General features: G+C 39.4%; 1 long non-coding RNA gene across 1 annotated transcript; it reads left to right on the forward strand.

The window, feature by feature from the left end:
- Window positions 1-5: 5 nt before the first annotated feature.
- On the forward strand, window positions 6-13,503 carry LOC135257282 (uncharacterized). Its single transcript, XR_010330630.1, has 2 exons — window positions 6-1,785; window positions 6,061-13,503. It is a non-coding gene; the product is annotated as an uncharacterized LOC135257282 (long non-coding RNA).
- The last annotated feature ends 9,095 nt before the right edge of the window (window positions 13,504-22,598 follow it).

A 22,598-nucleotide genomic window follows, 5' to 3' on the forward strand; every position in this document is an offset into this window, starting at 1 on the left:
ATATTTGCTGAATATTACCGAAGCTATCACTAAAGATTATGTTCCGATTTCCCACTAAAATAAGTTATGACTTGCCCTCTTACAAGCTTACAATATAAAACTACGTCATAATTATTTGTAAAAAAAAAAAAAAAAAAACATTATTTGAAGCTTTGTGGAGATGTTACGACTACACATTTGTTAGTCGTTGTACGACCTGCTGATTTACATGGCAACAAGCCTTTGGTATTGACATTTGAAAGCGCACCAGTTTGTTTCCTTCTATCTAATCTTTTCTCACCAAATTGAGGTTGATGTCGTTGTACTATGCACACTTCTAATATTATGTAGTAAGCCTACTGATGCATGCAGCTCTTCAGATATAGAGTGTCTGCATTGAAAAACACCATTGGGGACTCATGTATTCATTTATTTAACAACATCTCGCACAATATCCGCTCCTGCAACAAAACGAATGGAATAATACACAGGCTACGTATTACAATAGCGTTACATGTAAGTACTAACGACAGCATTTAATAATAATATAATACAATGTCAACACAGTATCATACAATGAAAAACGGTGTTCAAAATGGTAAATGCCAAAAATAATGCAACGAAGACAACAAATCACTTCCAAAAACACGTTTCATAAATAAAACAGTGGTGCAAAACATTACTTCTTTATTCTAACAACGTGACACGAATAAAAGAAAATATATCCACTAATCTACTATTACGTAGTGTTAAATCTACTCTTAAAGAGTACATATGGTCCCAACTGGACTCATATGTACACTGTTAAGAGATGAATTAAACTGGGCATTTTACTGTGTACTGCTAGGCTAATACTACTACTACTACTACTACTACTACTACTACTACTACTACTACTACTACTAATAATGCATAGCATTTTAAAAGGGTGAGCCAAATCAAGAAGTTACATTGTTCAGTTATTTATTAGGCCAAGCCGGAAAATTCAGCAGGGGGTTTGAAATCAATTCTTCTCTCTCAAGTATCTGTATCAGGACTGCCTCGCCTGCAAAAGGACATGCCAGTGGTGATCAGGTCATGGAACTGATTTCATTTTTACAAAAAGGCTTTGGCTTGGGAGAATATTATGTAGACATTCAAGCAACTTTGAGGATAAGAGCGCAGGAAAATAATTCTTGAACCCGTTGCAATCAGCTCTGCCCGGCTATCTATGCCTTGAACCTGCCGAGTTACGCATAAGGAGATAAGATGGAGTAGAAATAATATTTCACAATAACAATATCAATACGAAAACTGCCTGCAAAAAAGAAACGGTTTTTGGACTGTGCAGTTGAATTGTGAGCATGCAATCCGGCAACAGTCTCTTGCCCTTCCGCAATTCGAGGTGTAATGTAATGTGTTAAACGTGGCTGCATTTAGTCGACAAATAACCAATGCAAATGCACTTGGCTTTATAAAACTAAGCATGTCATTAGAATGTCCAAAAGATAAATCGAAATTCCAGTAAACCTAAGCTATTCTAAACGCTAAACGTAAACACGTGCCTCGGTAAATGCGGAGGAATACTCAATGTTAGTCATGATACTCAGAAGTGCTTTTAATAGCACACTCATCGATGTCTTTGTAGAATAATTATTTTTGAAAGTGTCGCCGCTATAAAATCTTTGCACTCTGCTAAAGTCAACAATGGCGCAGTTAGAGCCGAAATAAATGCCTTGATGATTCCAACCGTCCGCAGAAGCACTCTCGGAAAACATGCTAATGGTTCTCGTCGCTATCCAGAATGAGCTACAGCAACGGCATCGGGTAGGACATTGCGAAGACGTATGCATGTTACTCCCTCATTTAAATGTAAAAGGCGAAACCAACCGAAAATGTGCAATAGGCTATAGACTTTACTTTTCAATATAGCAAAAATTATCCAACGGACAAGGAAGAATTGCGCATTTCCTCTGGCAGGAGGATAATTTGTATTCAAACAGTCAGCCTGTGAGCGATGGTAATTGACTGATAGCTATGACATTGCCAACCAGTGCGCTCAACCTAAACGGAACTTTATTTTAAAAAGAGCTGTGTGTGAACTATCCCCTGCTTTTTCAATAAGCATAATGGTGTAATGCCAATAGGCTATTTTTTTCTCTAACAGTTGAACTGCTCTTTCCCCCGTCCAGTCAATTACATAGCACAGAACTGTTTGGTAATTCAACTTTACATTTCCAAGGACATTTTATTTATATTCAAGTTGCATGCTTATGCACATTTAAGTTATTTATTCCTTAAATTGCATGCTTATTTTACACAAATAACAATTGTCGTATTTTTTTGGTTTGTTAAACGATTTTTTTGTGTGATGATTTTCATTTTCCAATGTGTTTTTCACTGGATAATATTTCTCTGTATCTTATGAAGAGATTGGAATGCGTGCAATTTCATGTAAAATTACACAAAAGCAGACTCGCCTACTTAATATAATAATAATAATAATAATAATAATATTAATAATAATAATAATAATAACAACAACAACAATTTAATAATAATAATAATAATAATAATAATAATAATAATAATATTTGTTGTTGTCGTTGTTGTTGGGCATACTGTGTATTGTTTGTATGCGCTAGCACGTTCCCTTACCGGCATGGTGCATATTGTTGACTTATCTTACCATAGCAAAACTCCTTTGACTTTGAATATATTTCCAATAGAAGATGGGTTATACGAGGAACATACGGAGAGGATAATCGTTTTTAAATAATTAATTCTCTTCCCATTCCATTGGTAATGCAAACCCTCGGATTTGTCAATTACTTGTCATTAAATGAGTGTATACCCACGTATTCCATTCCAAATATTTTGATGGGGGATAACCTCTGACAATCGCACTCATACTGAATTAAATAGGAATTGCATTTTGATATCTAGGTTCAAAGCTACCGAGTTCTCGGGTCTGCTGCCACAGACCATTGGATCTGTCAGCAATAAGCTCAGATAGTTCTGTTATATGAATATAGCTGATGTCGGTGTCTTCCCGTTCATTCTAAGACCTAAATTGCCTTTGTAGAATTTTCGAATGAATAAATAAGCAGTTCATCGCTAAAATAAAATGATCCATCCGTTAATTTTCCCCACTTCAAGCATCTTGATTGAAACATCGACGCTTTCAAAATAACTGATTGAGAAACATTTCTGCAATTTTTTGGATTTGGATGAATAATTTGAAATTGACATATAGTACAGGTTTGAATAAAGCAAACTCGTTTTCGCACACGCGCGCGCGCGCGCACACACACAGGCACAGACAGTCAAGTGTCACAATAAAGAGAGGCCTTTGCCAAAGCCTGCAGCTGAATATAATATCACAGGCAGCCCATGGGCAACTGTTGTTATAGCAACAAGATCAGCAGCGGTCTGTAAGCAGTTTGTTGATCTGTTTACTTTGGTAAACCATTTAATTACATTTCTTGCCAGTCACTGTACTTGCATAATTCTTGACAAATAGAGTCTGACTTCCACAAAATAATAATATGGAGCTACATGAAAGGCCAGGCAGGGCATTGCTTAGTTTCATCAGATTTTGGACGTTAATTATGCCTACCAAACGAGGTTAAGCCAAGCTGAAAAATTGAGAAGAAACAGTCAGAAACTGCTTCTTCATATGCACCTGGTCTTCAACATTACCTACAAATAGTTAGGAGTGGCCGGTGTCGAAGACAGAATCCGTCACGACTGGCAAAATTTACAGGAGTGGCAAAACTCTGATTTCATTTTTTGAGGTAATGTGCTGATGTAGGTTGCACCATGGCTGCCAGCTCAGTGATTTGATTGTAGTCTACAATTTCTAGAAAATTATATCATTGATGTTGATAGCCTAAGTAGGCTACACAGGCTATACATGAATCTCGCAAAGGTTTGATAGATTGGTTTCTGCTTCTTTTTGTCTGGCAATAATCTCGCAGTTTATGTCAAACAATTTAAAACAATTTTATATTTTGTCTTCGTGTTCGTGCCAAAGTAAAAAGAAATCACATACTTAAAGATTCTATCCCAGTAATCCATGTTTCTGGTGTAACTTCCAGCACTTGGAACACCCAAGTAGAGCGGTCTCCGGGGTGATCGCCAAAGATCAATCTTACAAGCTGTTATTCTGCGTTAGCCTATAGTTGGGGTGTGACGGTTCACACAATCCCGATTTAACCCCTTTTTCAGTGAACGTGCTCCTAATCCTATATCTTAGCAGGGTAAACTGCATCCCATAATATATTAAAGGAAAACAAAGTTAGAATTCAAAGCTGTTCGAAAGTTCACAGTTGTACCCTTTAAGACGGCATGATTATTTTCCAGGACAAACAGGACGCTCATCTATCACAACCGCTATGTTAACAAACTAGTCGATTTTTTGGATTTAGATGGTTCATTGTATATTTAAGGAACATTATTTCTAACATAACCAACAGGCCTATATCTTTGCAAAACGTTGCAACGCTAAACCTTAAACGAAAACTCAATCGATTGAAATCGATCACGCATCTACCAAAACGAGAAATGCTATTTTTGTTTCACAGGAAAATTGGCCTACATGTAATTCTTTGATATTTTTAAACTGAAACCAACTTGTTAAAAATAATAATTCTGCAATGAAATAGTTACAATACAAATTAAATATACTTTGAAGCTTCATTTAAAAGCTGGTCTGTTCATAATTCTTGCATAAATATATTTTAAGATAAATGTATCCTAACACACTCAAATTCGCTGAGCACATGTGGACGAATAATGCATTATAAACTTGAAATGATAAAATGAAGAGTTGTAAAAACATTTATAGGAGGCCCATGAACAACAACACCACACCAGCATCATCATCACTACCACCAATAATAAAAAATAAAAAAATAAATATAGTAATAATAAAATATATTTCATTCTGGTGTAACAATTGTGGTGTTATAATAGATTATAGTATTTGTTGTTTTTTCAATATTTCAGCCGCTATTTAATAATATTGTTATTACTATTGATCCTCTTGCATGACCTAGTTGATGTAGGAATGATTTGCAACAGTGCAATACTACGACTACAACAAAATATGTACGAATGAAAATGGCCTTGATCGTCGTCGTCGTCATCATCACCATTCTCTTCATCACCATCGTCATCGTCATCATCATGACCAGAAACCAAATTCAGACTCCTCAAGTATAAATGGATTCAACTCTCAATATAGATTCATTTGGGTTAAAATAAATTGCCCTAGAATATAAAATATATTTTTAAAAACTAGCTATAAAATATGCGTCACAAGTTATTTAACAAGAGTCACTTTCAGTGTATATGTCATCTAAAATGTTAGTGGATACTATTTAGTATACCTTGATATAAAAAAAAACAATAAAATAATATATATGTGTATATTATGACACATGGAAAGAGTTTCCTGGGCTTGCAGCGTTATAGATATCAGTGTCATGCTAAGTCATACTGGATGTACTCTATTGTTATGGACTTTCAAGGCCTAATTGAAAAAGCCGGATATCTGTGGAAATTCATTTGTAAGTCAATTACAATTTACAATTCAATAATTTAACAGACACTTTCAGCCAACTTAGAGAAGTGAATTTCAGAAGTAAGTAAACCGTATAAGAGCTAGAGACAGGTACACTTATGATTATAAAAGTGGCACCATCGGGGTAATTGTGAGACCTGAGAGATGAAGGTGGAGAGTGGCATTTTTTTTAGAAACAGTGGGATAAACAGAACAATTGTGTTGTAATTTGAAATGGTACTTAGTTCTCAATGGCCATTTGAGGCAATTAAAATGACATGTAAAGTCTGTCCAAGGAAATGCCAGGCGCACTATCTGTTTGTGCATCTGAGTTCTAGATTACAGTGAAACTTCCAGCTCCATTAGAGGAGATGGCCCGTGTAGCGCAATCTGATTGCGGAGACTGGGCAGGTTAATGGCCAGTGTTCCCACCTCTGACGATAAGGAACACGAGGATTAGAGGGACCACGTGTTGCGGTGTGTATCTCTCTCTTCTGCACATTGATCGTTTCCCTTGTGTATCGTCACACCTGCAGGGATCTGTGGAGGGGACGCGTGATGTGCAGTCTTGACCCACCGAACGACGTTGCGCTCCTCAACTTTCTGTGATAAATCAGATCTGGCTTTAAGGGGTCAATATCGCAGAGAATCTCGTGGCTAGCTGTCAAGTTCATTTTTAAAAGAGGTTTATCTGAGTGAAACCAATCAGAGTAGTTAAATAAAAAATGTTCTCTCATTTAAACATTATATTTAATCTTATCCATATTTTAAATAATATCATAGTACACTAGTATACATAGGCATCTTCCTAACCAAACTGCACTTCACGTAACCACATAAACATCTGATTTGAAAATGGGTGCAGAATTATTTAAATTTTTTTCCACTAATTTCCGTGACTGTGAAAATTATTTTGTCAAATTAACTGAAAAAGTAACCATTATTACAATAAAAACAATTCTGAATTGAATTTAATCTGAATTGAGCCATGATTTGACCCACTGGTACCTTGAAGTGGGAATGGCAAACTCATTTTGACTCGAATGAGATGCAATGATTTGAGCCGTGACAAGGGATCACCAAAGCTTCTTCACAGTCTGAAAATTCTTGCAAAAACACAGGAGGACTGTGAGTATCTCAGAGTGATAAAAACACACTCATTCTACACATACCCGTAAGATCCTGTTAGTCGTTGGGGTTGTTAGAAACAGAGCAGGCAGTGACAGTTGCTGGGGAGTTACTTTAAACACGGTGGGGTATCTTGTTCGTCCAAGAACGGTTCCTCTGAAAATTTGACGTGCTGCCTCTTGAGTAGAGCTTTTAAGGCATTTCAATGTTTTTAAGTGGCAGTAAAACAAAATGAAGAAAACATTTGAACAGGAACAACCCATAAAAGTGTCATTTTATAATAGATCTCAAACAGTTAAACATCTGTTTCCATAGCCCTGAAACTGAAGGCAAGCCTGTTAACTATATTTATATCTACATCTACATGGAACAAACTTCTGTGCTTTAAATGCTCATGGAATGCTTTGGAATCTTGCAACAGTCATCTTAAAATATTTTGCCGCTTAGTTGGTGTCCTTCTATTCATAACACTACCCCAGGATATAACAGACAATGGATACATACCTTTTTGGTTATTTACATAAGTATTAGGTCATTTGATGTTTCATTATCCTACTCTCACCTGAACTATGGGTCTGTTTTATGGGATAACTGGTATGAGGAGATTCGGAACCACTTCCTGCAGTAAAAGGGACATGTCTCCATCTGCTTTGGATTTTCTCGAATGTGGCCAGGAAAGAGCCCCCAGAAAAAACCCATGAAATGGAGAAAAGGGAAAAGTGAAAAGGGCAGGAATGAGGGAATGAGGGAAGAGGGGTGGGAATGAGGCTGAAGTCACTCTCGCAGCTGGGTGTGAAATTCCTGCCTTTCACTCTCTGACAGGTGGGTGCATCGGCCTGTACACACTGGGACACAGCCCCATTAGAATGCTGCATGTCAACACTGATCCAGCTCTGGATAGACATCCTGCGAGTTTTGTTAAAGACATAAAAGCACATAGGCAGACTTCTAGCGATGCATTTAGAGTACGGTAGAGAAAATATCTTTCATTATCTGCGGGAAAACTACACTATGCTGCTAATTAACTGCTGATTAGACCCTGGAAGTGAAAAAATATTAATCAAAGGCAGAGATGGAAGGTACAGTGGTCAGAAGTCCTGCCATGTGTTTTTTCCACCCTTCCACCCCAGCTGATTTCACTAATTAGTTCCACCTCCTGGCTGAAGAATTGTACTAATTGGATTGGAAAAAAATACTTTACCGTCTGAACCTGGATTTTCCACCTCCGATCAAAGGTGTATTTTTAAGAGTAGGCCTATTGTACTGACATGATGGTAGACATCAGCCATCACATGTAAACCTTGCAACCCAGAGAAAAACGCTGGCCTCACGTTATGGCCCAAAGGTCAAGACAAAGACAAAGGTCAATGAAGGCTGCTCTTCATTACAAAATGTGAGGAGCAGAGAAGAGGGAAAAAAAGGAGAAGAGACACCATTAAATTATATATATTAGTTATTGTATTTCATTTGTTCAACAAAATTTGTTGTTTATCATGCCAATAGAGGAAACTGAGCTGTTGAATAATAGAGCTCTTCTGCATTTCTCTCACATAGAGGACAGACGAACTTGCACTGTGTCCAGCTATCAGATCATTTGAATGACCAATTGATCAATTAAACGACATAATCACATTTCATTTGAAAAGTGCCCCAATGATCCTGTATGATTGACTTGTGTGTTGATCATATTCAAGGAATCATATCTGGGTATGATGTACAGGATACTACAGTGAAGACAGATTAATCAGAAGTATGAAAATGATGGCATCTATTAAATAGGGGACAAAAATGTGACATTTTCCTGCATGGATCTGCAGCAATGCAACGATTTTTGTAGTGTTTATGACAGAAGTGTTTTAGTTTGGTAAAAAAAAGACAGACCATTTCACAGCACAGAGATACAGGTGATGGAAATTGGGGTGGTCTCTGGTGTAGTGCTGGGCGGATAAAGCACTTACTGAGCCACAGTGAGGAGGGTGGATTATTGTCACGCACAGATCCCATGGAGTCAGAGATACAGAGCCTGATAATGGGCCAGATCAGCCAAGGAGCAGGAGGCTGTATAAAATCCAGATTGTGAAAGCCAAAATATAGATTGAAGCACTACTGGAAATTAAAATGGAGCAATTGTTTGTGTGCATGTTTCCGTGTGTGTGTGTGTGTGTGTGTGTGTGTGTTTGTGTGTGTGTTTGTGGGCTTTATTTCAAGATGTGCGAAAGAACCGAAACTAAGCTGAAGAGTCCCAGCTCATTTTCTGCGCAGAAATGTATTTGATGCACATTTGAGGTGAAACTGCGCAGACTAAACCGCAGAGGACTGACGCGTTAGTCCGTTTCACCAGACTGAGTTCCTCCCAGGCACTGAGCCCTCCGGCTCCTGTACTTCTGCTTTCCAACCGAAGGCTCTGAAATCAACAGTCACATCTGAAGCCGGCGGGAAAAGCCAAAAAAATAATATTTGCATACCCTTCATCTTTTTCTTGCTGTTACAATAACACGGTTGATGCTTCCAATTAAAATTCAGCATCTGTAAGTAAACCTGGTGAAAGTATACAGATGGACATATTAGGCATATATGCAGCTTATACTCTATGTCTATAAAGTGACACGTCCAACCAACCCCTTTATTATGACATTTTCAGTAAACCACCACATATAGCATTTTTTAACATTGACTACTGCCGGACAAACCTATCTTTATTGGATGTGTCTCGCTTTGCTTTCTTTCACACAATCATGGAGTCTAGACTCCTAATGTGACCCAGGACACTTCTCATGTGCCTGTAGACCCCTGAATCCAGCACTATTCTCACACAGAACTATGCTTGAATCGCTTCAATAAACATCACATGGTATATCTGTGGTTGTGTAAATTGTGATATTTGCAGGTGGTCACTGTGTATATCAGTCTCTGCTAACCAAATAAATGGCAGTGTATTCCTATATCCCAATACCTTGGTATAATCAATTTATTGCACATTTTTACAGAAAATGTTTATTTACATTATATATGTAACATCAGATATGAATGGTGAAATATATTTTGTAATGATATGTATACAACACACAAACACACACACACAGTATGCATATAAATAATTTCTGTTTGGAGTGAATGTGTGAAAACATTGCGTTACTTATTTGTGAGGGGTGCCACATCACATCTCTGCAGTCTCATAAGACGACGGTCTAATTGATTGGCATATCATTCAGCCAATTGGCAGGTGAAATGTATGCCTGACCATAAATTTCCAATAGGGCTACCTGGGTCAAATCAGAGTATGCCTCACTAAACTGCATTTTCACACTCAGTTTAATACCAGCTGATTAACAGTTAACAAGAGGAAGAAAGTTAATTAAAAACCTCAACACCTCCCAACCCCTCCTCACTCCACCCCCATTTGCTGCTCAGGCATCAAATTAAATTCCCTCCACGCATTTGAGCTGCCATTAAGGCTTTCATTAATTCAGATAGGCTATCCTCGAACAAAATGAATCCTCCGTTTAATCCCGTACAAATGGCTGTGGCATTTATCAAACGCAGATTGATGCGCGTTTGAACCGTGCTCTTAAACCTGGTAGGGGTTTACGGCACAGTTGAGCAGATTACGCTTAAACGGCGTTAAAGCTGCGACGTCCCCCCTGGACCGCTCTCGCGATGCCGACGGCTTTCCCGGCACCGGTTCACCGGTGACAATGACGGAACATCGAACGTAATTTAATTTTCGGTCAGATTAAGGACGAGGGCCATTGTAAAGGATGCCCCCCTCCATCAACACAGATGTATGTGCCATGATTGGATCAACTTGTTCCCCGATTAGCAAAAGAAAGACCCCCAGAAGAGACGTTGAACGAACGACAAGGATGGGCAGATCAGTTCGGGAGATAATGGTCTTTCCCATATTGGGAAGCTCCTACTCTCCATCAACGGTCAACCAACCTTTCACATTCCAGTGTACCGAAGTTAACTTTCCCTTATTTTGTGCTAAATAGTAACAATGGAATACATTTAAGAATTTGGTAGATAGGTCGATTTCTGTTATATTTGTAGCTATACTTGTTTGAAATATTGCTAAAGTAATTTTAAACAATGTGCAACATACTAATTTATTTATTAAAAATGCAGTATTAATACATCAATAATAAATAAGGCAATACAGGGCTACACCAGATTTTAGGCTTCTATAAAAAAAAAAACATATTCTTTCATTTAAAAAAATGTGTTTACATCAGGATTACCAGGTATTTTTAGAGTGTGGGAGTAGCTGAGGGACAGTTAATTGTATTTTCAGGTGACAGTTCAAGGTCGGCCCTGGGTTCACCATTTGCGTCATTCATGCGTGAAACAGCTGGCAGGTAAGTACATATATGCAAATCATTAGCCATCAATTCAGCGACATGCAAACTAGATCATCATTCTGAACCAACATAGCTGAGTGAGGCTGACACACAGTAAAATGTACAGTGTTGGAGCCACTCTGTTAGTGTTGAATTAACACTGGACATTTTACTGTGTGGTCTGTGGTGGAAGTACAGAACAAACAGCATTACCTTACATTATACCGTCAGGGAAGGCCAATGATTAAAACTGGCCTTGTGGCTTGGGAACCTCAGGTCTTGACATATATTTTTTATGTTCTTAATAAGCAATACTGTAAATATCAGCGTGTCTGGAGGACTGTAAGCTGAATGTAGAGATATTGAATGTGATTATAGAAACAGATTTAAATAGTTTTGCTAGTTTTTATGAAATATAGTGATCATCCCTTTGTGAAGGTGGATGTGTGTGTATATACTGTAAGTGTGTAGGGGGATTGGGAGGATTGAAGATGTGAAAACCCTGAAGGATGTGACCTGCCTCTGGAAGAAGAGGTCAAGCCAATGTGTTTTAGGCCCGCTGTTGGGTTAAACCATTAGTATGTACTAATTAAAAGAGAACAGAATCAATATTTTTCTGATGGACTCAAATTCAACCAGCTTTTTCCTTTTTTTAACATTATTTCCTGGGCATTAAAATAATAAGCTCTAACAGTATTAATTTATCTCTTAACAGATAACATTTGATCCCATATTCCAGAGTGGGGCCAAATGTTATCTGTTAAGAGTTGAATTAACACTCTTAGAGTTGAATTAACAGTGGAAGTTTTACTGTGCATTTAACACAGTTGCACATATTAAATTATGCTGAAAATTATGATGTAGCCTTTGCTGTTTATACCTGGCCTTCAGCTCAGTGTATGGTCAATGTTTTATTGTGAAGTCATTGTTGCTTTGTATATTCAGAGACCTAATCTACAGAAAGACAAAAACAGCCAAAACATTTTTAGGTTCCAATCAAATTACTGCTATTTTGCAGAAGGACCCTTCATACTATACTTTAGGATTTCATATAACACATAACAGCATGTGGAATCCAACTGAAGTTTGCATCCAGATGATCCACTGATGTGCAGCGTGGCATAATTGTGTGGGGTGGCATGTTCATAGGAGGCAAACGAATAACAATATCTTGGCGACGCAGGGCGGTCATCATTATTCATGATGCAGCACTGCTCTGCTGACTAAATGCATAATTTGCAATGCGGAAAATCCTCCTGCATGTATCCAATAACAAATGTTTGTTGACTGGAAACCATGAGGTGGGACTGAGGGGTTGTGTGTTGTTTGTGCATGTGTGTGTGTGTGTGTGTGGTATGTGTGTGTGTGTGTTTGGTAGGGGATGGGGGGTTGCTATAATCGCTAGGAAACATTTTACTGAACATTTGGTGATAAAGGTGGACTACCCCTGGGATTAAAGAGATTAATTCAGCATCCTGACACAAACTCTCCAGTCCTTTGACAGCTTGGAGCTGAAGCAGAAATGCCAGTTCTCCTGGGAACAGAGGGAGATAGCTGGCTCTTTTTCCGGACTGTTTGCTCACTGGCCCTGAGAGCAATCTCCCTCGCAAAATGAAATGCAGGGACACAGACAATGTACCGAGGAGAGAATGGGAGAGAATGGGAGACAGGGAATGAGCAGTTTGGGCTGTTTGCTCAGCAGAAGGAGAGCCACAATGGAGGGCCAATGACTTTCCCATGCATCAAGCGGAGCGTCTTAGACTCGCCTTTGTTGTGGGGGGTCCGTGTCTGTTCCCTGTCTCTCACACTCCCTCTCCATCTCTCCATCTCTCTCTCTTCCTCTCTCTTTCTCTCACTCTGTCCCCCTGTCTGTCTCTCTCTCTCACTCTCTGGTCAGGGATAAGAAGCACAGCTGCCCTTTACTTTTGATTCCCATTGATCCTGCTACTGTATGCTCATTTATCCAGCTTAAACCTTTGCATCATCTGCTCCATGTTTCCCGCTCCGCGGCATCACCTCTCTGTGCTGTCTGTAGTTTGCATGTGCTTAGGTTTGCAAGCATTGCCTTTAACCCTTTGTAGAGTAGGTTTTTTTGGAATGTTCTTCACCATTTTAAGTCAGTGTTCTAGAACTCCATTGATTTCAGTTAAAGTTACCAGTCGCAATTGTTACGTCAGCATTAGAATGTTCAGTTAAGAACATTCTTATCATATATTTGTGATCTTAATCCAGATGAATAAGGTTTGTGGATGGGGGCAGAGGGGCATCACATGATCTTAGAAGTCATCCGCAGTGTTCAGAAATCAAGTGTGAACGCAATCATGATGCTCAGCTATTCCTTTGTTACCATGCTACCTCATTTTCGCTAAATTGCAAAAGAACAGTCATTTGTTTGATTTATTTTACTCATTTGTGTATCTTAGTGATGTGATAGATATGTTAAAATACATCCTTCACGTCAAGCTAATATACATAATTGGAAAACTGCAATAAAATATTTTGGTTAAAATGAAATGTTGCAATACATGGAGTACAATTATTTATTTTTTATTGCTGAATAATAAGGGCAGTGTGGAGAAATTAAACCAGGTGCTCAATGTTATTTGAGAAAGAAAATAATATCAATGACTATTCACAGCAATGTGATCTAGTTTTTTTATTTTTGTATGAGCCTTTTTGTGTTTAAGATGCATACCAACGTCGATCACCAACCCTCTCACACACAGACACAGACACAGACAGACAGACAGACACGCACACACGCATGCATGAATACACACACACACAAACACTATCTCCCCCTGGATCTCTTGCTTTCTCTAAAGTTGACATGCAGTCTTTGCCCCCCCCATGTAATGTGCAAGCCCCACCCCCCACCCCCCACCACCCATTCTACACTGTGTTGCAGCATCTATGATTCAAATGAACAATGATTACTGATCTAGGCCAAAAGCCAGAGTACCAGTCCCTCATGTATACAACAGGTAGGCACTGGATGTTGGTCAGTACCTTTTCCAGAGTAACTCTTCTTGACTCCCCTGTCTGTGACACACACACACACACAAGGCCTGACTTTCCTGACTGATCCAGAACCCCAGTATTCATTAAGATATCGTCAGGAAGGGGGTCCGATAAGGAGCTACTTCAAACACAATAGCAGGCTGATTAACAAAGTGCAAGAATAGGCCATTAATCCTTATCACGCTTCAGAGGAAAATGTGTTAAAGCTGTACTGCGTAATGGGCTTTGCAAGATAGTGGTCTACGTGTAAAATGACGATCCAGGACGTGAGCCGCCATGGTGGCGGACTGTGAATTTTCATTACAATTTCACAGTAATATATGACCACTGTAAATAGTTACCACATTTTATTATGATGATGATGATGATGATTATTATTATTATCTATGCACACATACAATACATGTGGATGTATATATATACGAATGTACATGTATACATATTCTACAGCTTGGGTTCATATTTGTCTCTGATCATCTAAAAGACCTTGGTATAAATATGCTTGCATCACCTTGATGAAGTAAGGTATCTTTATTTCCAAGCCCTCTGGAACATCTGGAAGATCAGTCAAAGCAGGATTGTACATTAATTATCATTTAGTTATTTACAGTCATTTTCATTATTAATGACGTGTGTTTTCAATTATTTGGAGAATTTTATTGCACTTCTAGAAAGCTGAGGCAATTCCAGGTCAAAATGATCCAGGCTGACATGAAACTTCAATACCAAAAAGCAATAAAAACAGACGTGAGCAGTGAAGTTATTTTTCAGTTTGTTCTTTCATTTTCACAATTCACAAGCCTACAGCTCTTGCATGTCGCATGAAATACATATATCCAAAATGAAATGGCAATGCCAGTGGCAATCATATGAGGAGAAATATCCTGCACACAGTTTAATTCACCTAAGAGAGAAACTGTATTGACCAGATAGGTCTTAAGTTTCATCAAGATGGTTCAACAAATAATCCCAAATAGAGAGAAGCCCTGGATATCATTTAATTCTCATATTTGCCTCACCACCACTTCAAATTGATGTTGGGTCTAGGAAAGATTTCACTTATCAATTATCTGTTTTATTAACATTTTTGTTGACTTTGCCATACTGAAAAGCCCTTTAAGTTTTCTCAAGTGCCTATGACAGTTTCCATACAAAGCAGTATCTCAGCGACATGCGTTTAAAGGGACAATAGAAAACATTGCACGCAATTTATGTACTTAATACTGTTGACTAAATGGCAAATAGCCCATAAATGGCTCCAAGGCACCCTTTTACTCAGGCACTAGTTTTTCTTTGATTTTTCAAAGGGAATCAGAGCACAAAGAAGCTGGAGTTCAGATGTGATTATAGCCTACACTACAAATCTGAAGATTGATTATGAGCTTTTTGGGATCACATGGTTTTAGAAGATGTATTGTGCAATAAAAACAGGAGAACAAAAAGATTGATTTGTATTACTTGAAAGAACGCACTGGTGAGGCATTTGGGACATTTTCCAAGGTGCACTCTGTACTGAAAGTGAACTGTTCATAGGTATTCTCCGAGGCAGCAAAATCAGGCATGTTGCAATTAATAAAGTGGATATGATTTTGAAAAGATGTAGCAGGTTATTACTATATTCTTGCATAAAAGTCTGAGAGTTGGTCCCTTGTCAGAGTTTCCAATTTCTTCATCATTTCCTTCATCTGCAACTTCTTCTTCTTCTTCTACTCTCAGATGGGCAGTTTCAGTGAACATTCTGTATTACTCATTGGCACTCCCAAGACATATTTTCCTGAGGAGGTCTGAGTTCCTAATCTGCATCCCAGAATCACCTCTGTCGCAATGTTTTGAGGCTATGATTATCTGCGCTACCTTACATAGATCTATGATATGCACTCTGCAGACACAAATCTGCAGATACACTAAGCTGGGTCCTCAAGCAATCTCACAACTTACAAACCTGGAGTAATAGCAACTGTTGGATACGTTTTTACACAGTTACCTTTGATTTCTGTGATAAATAATATCTTACAGTAAACATTAAAGCATTATAGCTATGCTTCTGATAGCGAGAGCTAACACACACCTCTATTGTTACTGAGGACAAGTTTCACCAGATAATATTTTTTAAATAAAATTTGTTTGTGGGAAAAATATTTTGATCATTTTATTGACTGCTCTAATTCTCAGTTTATAAAAAAGTCCTCTGCAGCAAGCCTTTTAAGCTGACTGATGCTGGTCTGCTTGTAAGATGGCCAACACTTTCCTTGGTCATCTTATAAGCTGACCAGCACCAGATAGGTTTATATGGATAATTCCATCGGAAATTCACACAGAACTTCCAAGCTTTGCATTGAAAAACGTTTATTAGTCACTGCCTGTATCCGTTCGATTTGCGCCAGCCAGGTTCTGCTGGTAATGTTTAATGAGCAATCCATCTTCTACCTGTTTATTCTGAAATGGGACCTTTGCTTGAACCATACACTCATTCTTGGGATCGTTTTTGCTCTATTGTTGAAGTGGGTTTACCCTACCTTTTGAACTCTTCTGCAACTCAGGGATTTGGAGTGTATTTCTCTGGAATAGGAGACAAGTTATTTCATGGAAAAGGTCACAGGGTTTATGCGCAGTCTGAGGTACAATAGTGGGTTGCTTTCTTTTTCTTGGAGGGATTTGTGTGTTAAGGTGAATTATTGGGGTGTCAGTATCTGTGGTACGACACGTAGCGCAAAGTTTTCAGGTACATTTTAATAAATTTACTCGTGAAGTGACATGTAAAAATTATTTATCTAAAATTACTCACACTCCTGATGAAGAAAAAAGGCTGTACAAAACATAGGTTATGAGCTATACTGTATTCCTAAAAATAGGAAAATGATTTGTTTTATTCAGATGCAAGAACAAAAATATTACTTGTTAAGCAAGAATATTACAAAGATGTCTCACAAATATTCACAGTCCAATTTTCAGTACTTTGAGAACCCTGCCTTCACAGTGACCAATGAGTCATCTGCAGTTTTCTATGACACAGTGAACATATTGGGGAGATATTTTACCATTAACATCTACATAGAATCTTTGAAGAACCATCGGATCCCTCAGTCTGTGCTTGTGGGCTGCCCTCTTCAATTCAAACCACAAACTCTCAGTTGGATTCATGTCCGGAGACTGAGATGGCCATTGCAGAACAGTGATCGTATGGCCTGTTAACTATTTCTTGGTTGATTTTGAGGTATGCATTGTCTTTCTGAAAAACCCATTTGTGGTCAGGTTTGAGCTTCCTTGTAGGGAATACCAGATTTTTGATCAAAATGTCTGGGAACTTACTGTTCAAGATTCCATTGACCGCAACAACTTAACAGCAATACTGAACTTTGATTGGAACTTGTTTAATGGCCAGATGTGACCAAAACTGAACTTTTTTGGTCACACACAACAGTGGTGAATTTGGCATCAGAAGAAGGAAGCACATATTGAAAATGCCATATACTATGAAATATGCAGGCAGCTCTTTGATGTCATTGGGTTGTTTTGCAATGTTGTTGTGAATGGAATCATGAACTTCAGCACGACTTGCAGGCTTGTAAAAATACTTTCATTGATACAAAAACCAGAACGCCTCCTTCTCTGAATCAACAATGTCACAATATATGTGTTTTAAGGTACACTTAAAAGTCCGACAAACCTTTTCAAGTCACGATAACCACAACAATGCAGTCTCCTACAGCATGTGAACAGTGATATGAACCTATTTGTTACCTCTGTTAAGTTTAGCAAATTTTTTCACATCCATGGAATGGCATATTGTGTATGCAAGCCTTTGTTCTTAACACACTTGGTCTTTGCCAATATCAATGTTCAAAGTCAACAGCAAAGCACATTGTAGTTTGACTGAATAGTGGCCAGAGCTGTTCTAAACTGGCAACACTTTACCAAATAATAGGTACAATATTTGCCATAGTCATTAAAAGTAATGCGCTGTTTCACTTCCGTGATTGATGATATAAGCTTTTGGTCCGTGGGTTAATCATATTTGAGTTCACGGGGTGGAAAAGGTTGTTTGTTTCATATCAAGGTCCAAACATGAATCAGGCCATGTTTTCAGGCAATGTTTTTTTATCTGAGCACAGAACACACTGACAAAAAATAACAGCAATGTTTATGTCACTACCTCTCCTCTGAAGGATCCTGTGTTCATGCCTGACTGCTCAGCAGTATTGTCTGGGCGTAAACCTCTCAGCATAGGCATTCCACAAATGATTGACCCACTGCTCCTCTTCACAACTGTCCTCCACTGTTTTGAAAGCATTGTTTGTTCTAGAAGGTTCTGTCATACCTTTCTAGGTTCTTTTCTACCAGTTGGCTCTTGAGACTCCACAATACGTTTCTCACTCTCCCTACGTCGGGGCAGACAAAACGCTCTTTAGAGAAAAACATCGGCAAGTTCAGGCAAAAGAGAAATGAGGCTTGCTTTAGTGCCCTATGCATACACGCACACACATTCACACACACCTTCACATGCACACACACGCACAGACATGCACACACAGACAGACACACACACACACTAGACACACAAAGAATGAAGCCTTGTAGATTCATGTGTGGTTGTGTGGTTCCGTCAAGATAAACAAGTTTGTAAGTTTGTTCTGAAAGCCTTGACAGCCAAGCAGAGGGCATTGGGGCTCTTGTTCACTTTATGATCCAAGGAGACCAAGCACTTTGGGGCCTCTTTGAATGAACTACAGCAGAGTGCAGTGAGACGAGACCATGAATGAAATGTGTCTGCTGAGATATGTTCTTTTACATTTAGAGAACTGAGCTCTATCATAGACCTAAAACAAGTTTCAGCTGAACTGATTTCTCGGTGTTTATTTGAACTTCTCTTTTTCTGCGATATATTCTGTAATATTTGAATGATTAAAGATTAGCCAACCAAATACTGTATGTCAGGTGACTCATATTTATCGAGAAGACAGAGTCATGTCTGTGCTAGAGATGCAACACATTAGCAGAGGGACCTGCTATCCCTTCACAGAATCTCCTCTGAACACAAGATTTCTTTCCTCTCCATATGTTACTGGAGTTGATGAGGAGACAAAACAATTATCCTTGAAGCAGCAAAAATAAGTTTCCCTGTTGACACCCCCACATGTAGACAATTTTGGCTGTATTATGGAGTTCCTTGAGGTAAGTCAGACAAATAGCAACGTCTGACTTGTTATTATAAATAGGTTAAGTCATATGTGTGTCTCAAGATTTAGAGCTGTCTGGCAAGCATCTGAAAAAAACAATTCCGCAAAAAGTGGATGTACCAAACATGTACTACGCAGATTAGCAAACTAAGCATGCCCAGGGACCATTTGCATCATTCCCTGAACGCTCTAGAGGCTGTAGCATGCAAAAATCCATTCTGAGGCGCTGGAACCACCGCGTCTGAAACCAACAATCATACCATGGTCTAAGTTGCTTAGATCACGTGTCCTTCCCATTCTGTTTGCTCAAACAACAACTAAACCTCTTCACCATGTCTGCATAATTATTATAGTGAGTTTCAGCCACATGATTACCTGTTTAGAGGAGCAGGCTATTTGCGATAACAAGCAGGTATACCTAATGAGGTGGCCACTGAGTATGTATGTATGTATATATATATATATATATATATATATATATGAAAGCTATTCTTTGGAACTCATTATAGAAATATTGCCCTCGCTCACCTGTACCTGGTTATGACAGTGCTCAAGCTGGTGCGTATGAAATATCAGATCACCTGTCAGCGGCGCTGACTGGGACAAAGGGAAAAGGGAAAGGGGCCGATTAATCATTAACTGTACTAAAAGCCTGGGCTTTTGTATTCCCATGGAGCCTGCGCTATCTGGCCGCCGTGTGACGTGCCGGCCCGATTTCCAGCAGAGGGAGGAAAGCCGGTGAGCAAACACAGGTGCAGCGGAGTCAGCGCCGCTGTCAGGGGCAACCGCAAACACGAGCCGCAATGCGCGCCTAAGCGAGGTGCTCTGTTTGCCTCCGCTTCCTGGAGATCCCACATTTCAGGCCCGGCGGCTTTTTGCCCCCCGTTTGCAACTATTCACAAAACAAAACGAAAGGAAAGGGGGAAAAAAAAACCACAGTGGAAGGCTGGGTCAGATAGCCGGCTCTTTTGAAACGGCGGCATTTGGTGGCCTAATGCGGGGGACAGAGCAAACGTATTAATGGTGTTCGAAAGTTCGCTTTTGAAAACAAAGCAAATTTATTTTTCTCAAGTGGGGCTATTTCCATGACGCCTCCTCTCGTGTCAGAATGCTACGAGCTGAAAAATATTGCCGCCGCGACCCGGACACATGTTCGTGACAGGACGGGGGCATTCAAAACATTACCGCCGTACCGAAGCAAACAAATTAGCACATAAAAGTAATAAAGGAAGTTGGCCAGTTTCCAGGCTGCACATTCTGTTCATTTATGCCTTGACTGATACCCGAAGTGACAAAGAAAGGAGAGCAAGTAAATAACGCCCACGCCCAAGCCCCGCCTCCCTGTCGCCGGCAAGTGTGATTAAACTGTTCTTTAAATTCTCTGCATGGCCCAAATCAGGAAGCCTGTCTATTATTGTTCAAATATTTGAATAAGTGCTTTTCCTCCCTCCACTTTCAAATCCACTGCAATCACACCGTGGCAGTAAAGTGCAGCACTATCAGTTGAAGGAAAGATAGCTAACAAATGCCCGAAATTGAATGGGGGTAGGAAATGAAGCAGTAAAATGGAGAGGAAGAGAGAATATGGGATGCGGGTGGCGGAGAGCGGAAAGAGATTCTCTGCGAATGGGACACGGTGTCATTCGAGCTCATCGTTTTTTTTTCCAAGCGGTGCCTCGTGGCACCTCGTCTATCGGAAGCGGGAAATTAATGGCCAGAGCTCTGCCGACGCACATTCAAACAGTGCTTTCGTAAGCTGGCCGGAGGCCCTTTCCCTCACACGTCTCCTTTGCTCGGACACCAGGGCCCGTGTGTCTCAGACCACGAGGTGCTGATTTCGGATCAGGTTCTCCTGGTCCATGTCGTAGCCTTATCCATTACGAGCTAAACGGCATCTGATCCTAGATCAGCACCTCTAGTCTGCGATGCTTTATACATATCCAGGTGTGTCACTTAGCTCGCCGTGTGAATAGGCCAGTCTTCAAAGGCTTCATTCGTACAATGAATCTGCTTGGAAAAGCAGACAATAATAGATATGACAATGATAGCCTGTCTCAAAAAACAAAAACCCAATACATGTAAGTCTCCAACATCATCCACCATAAGCAATTATAAATCTTTATTAACAGTGCAAGAAATGCAAATGAAATGAAACAGTACAACCATAGAAAAGCTGGTGTGTGTCATTAGAAATCACAGCTGCCAGAAAGTGTCCAGGGCTACCGGTTTATCCATCCATTCAACACATAAATGTATACAAGTGTTTTCAAAGAGTCATTTTCAGTTATTTAATGCTGGATTTTAACCCTTAACAATGTTCCCATGAATATAAGAAGCCAAATATATTGTAGCACGAGTACTTAGAGGCTTGTGTGAAAGCTCACCTCTGCATTAAAGTCTAGCGCTCATTCAGCGGTCACGTCAGAAGTCCAAATCCCTCGTCGTCAGAAGCCATGTTGTACTGTATTGTTGTGAGTGCCGTAAAGCCTCTGGCCAGTCACCGCGGCACAGCGGTGGGACGGTACGCCGCAGCATTGTGGCGCGTCCATTGTGTCGCGCGAAAAAAAAGACGTCTGCCCCATTGTTCTGGGATACGTAGCCATCAAAGCAAGTTTTCAGTTATAAGCGAAAGAGAGCATGAAAGACGAATGGAAATGGTAACACTCTTGAAGTCCGTTTGAAGTTTTGTTTGAGTCGGAGCAACAATGCTAAATGTGAAAGGAGCAAAGCGCACTCTTAGTGGCAATGTACTGAGTTAAGCCTGGCCACTCTTTGCATGCAAACCTGCAATTAGCCAATTCTGGGTTGCATGGATGCCATGGTATGACAGTTGAGTTCTTCTTGGTTCCCTATGGCATGTTGGGGATCAGTCACTCAGTTTTGCGATTTGCTATTCAGGGTCAGTCGATCATCGATCATTCATCGATCAGTAAAACAGAAAGCAGGCCCTTCCCTGTTTCTTAAAATGACATTGTCAATATCTGGCCTGACGACAACATGCAGAACAATGTGAACAAAGACTATACAATCAAAGGCTTCAGATATTTCAGTAGAGAGTAACCACGGTGGAGAGGAATTAAAAAGAGAATGATGCTGGCACATAATGACATGATGAAGCATACAATTATGCAGCCAGGTAAGATCATTCACATGCAATAGCATAAAAGCTATTTTGAAGTCAGCCCTATTTGTGTTTTCACCCCACAATGCACCCATTTTATAATACCTGATAAAGCTGCCCTTACCATGCTCTCCTCACGCAGAAGGACATGATTAATGATTAGCCTTGCTAGCGCAGTAAGAATAAAAATAAATAAATAAATAATTTAAAAAAACTATACATTTATTTATATAACACCTTTCCAGATCCCAAGGTCACTTAACAAAGTTAAAATGATAAAAAAGTACAGT

This window comes from Anguilla rostrata, chromosome 6 (assembly GCF_018555375.3).
Source record: "Anguilla rostrata isolate EN2019 chromosome 6, ASM1855537v3, whole genome shotgun sequence".
In the NCBI taxonomy this organism is placed as follows: Eukaryota; Metazoa; Chordata; class Actinopteri; order Anguilliformes; family Anguillidae; genus Anguilla; species Anguilla rostrata.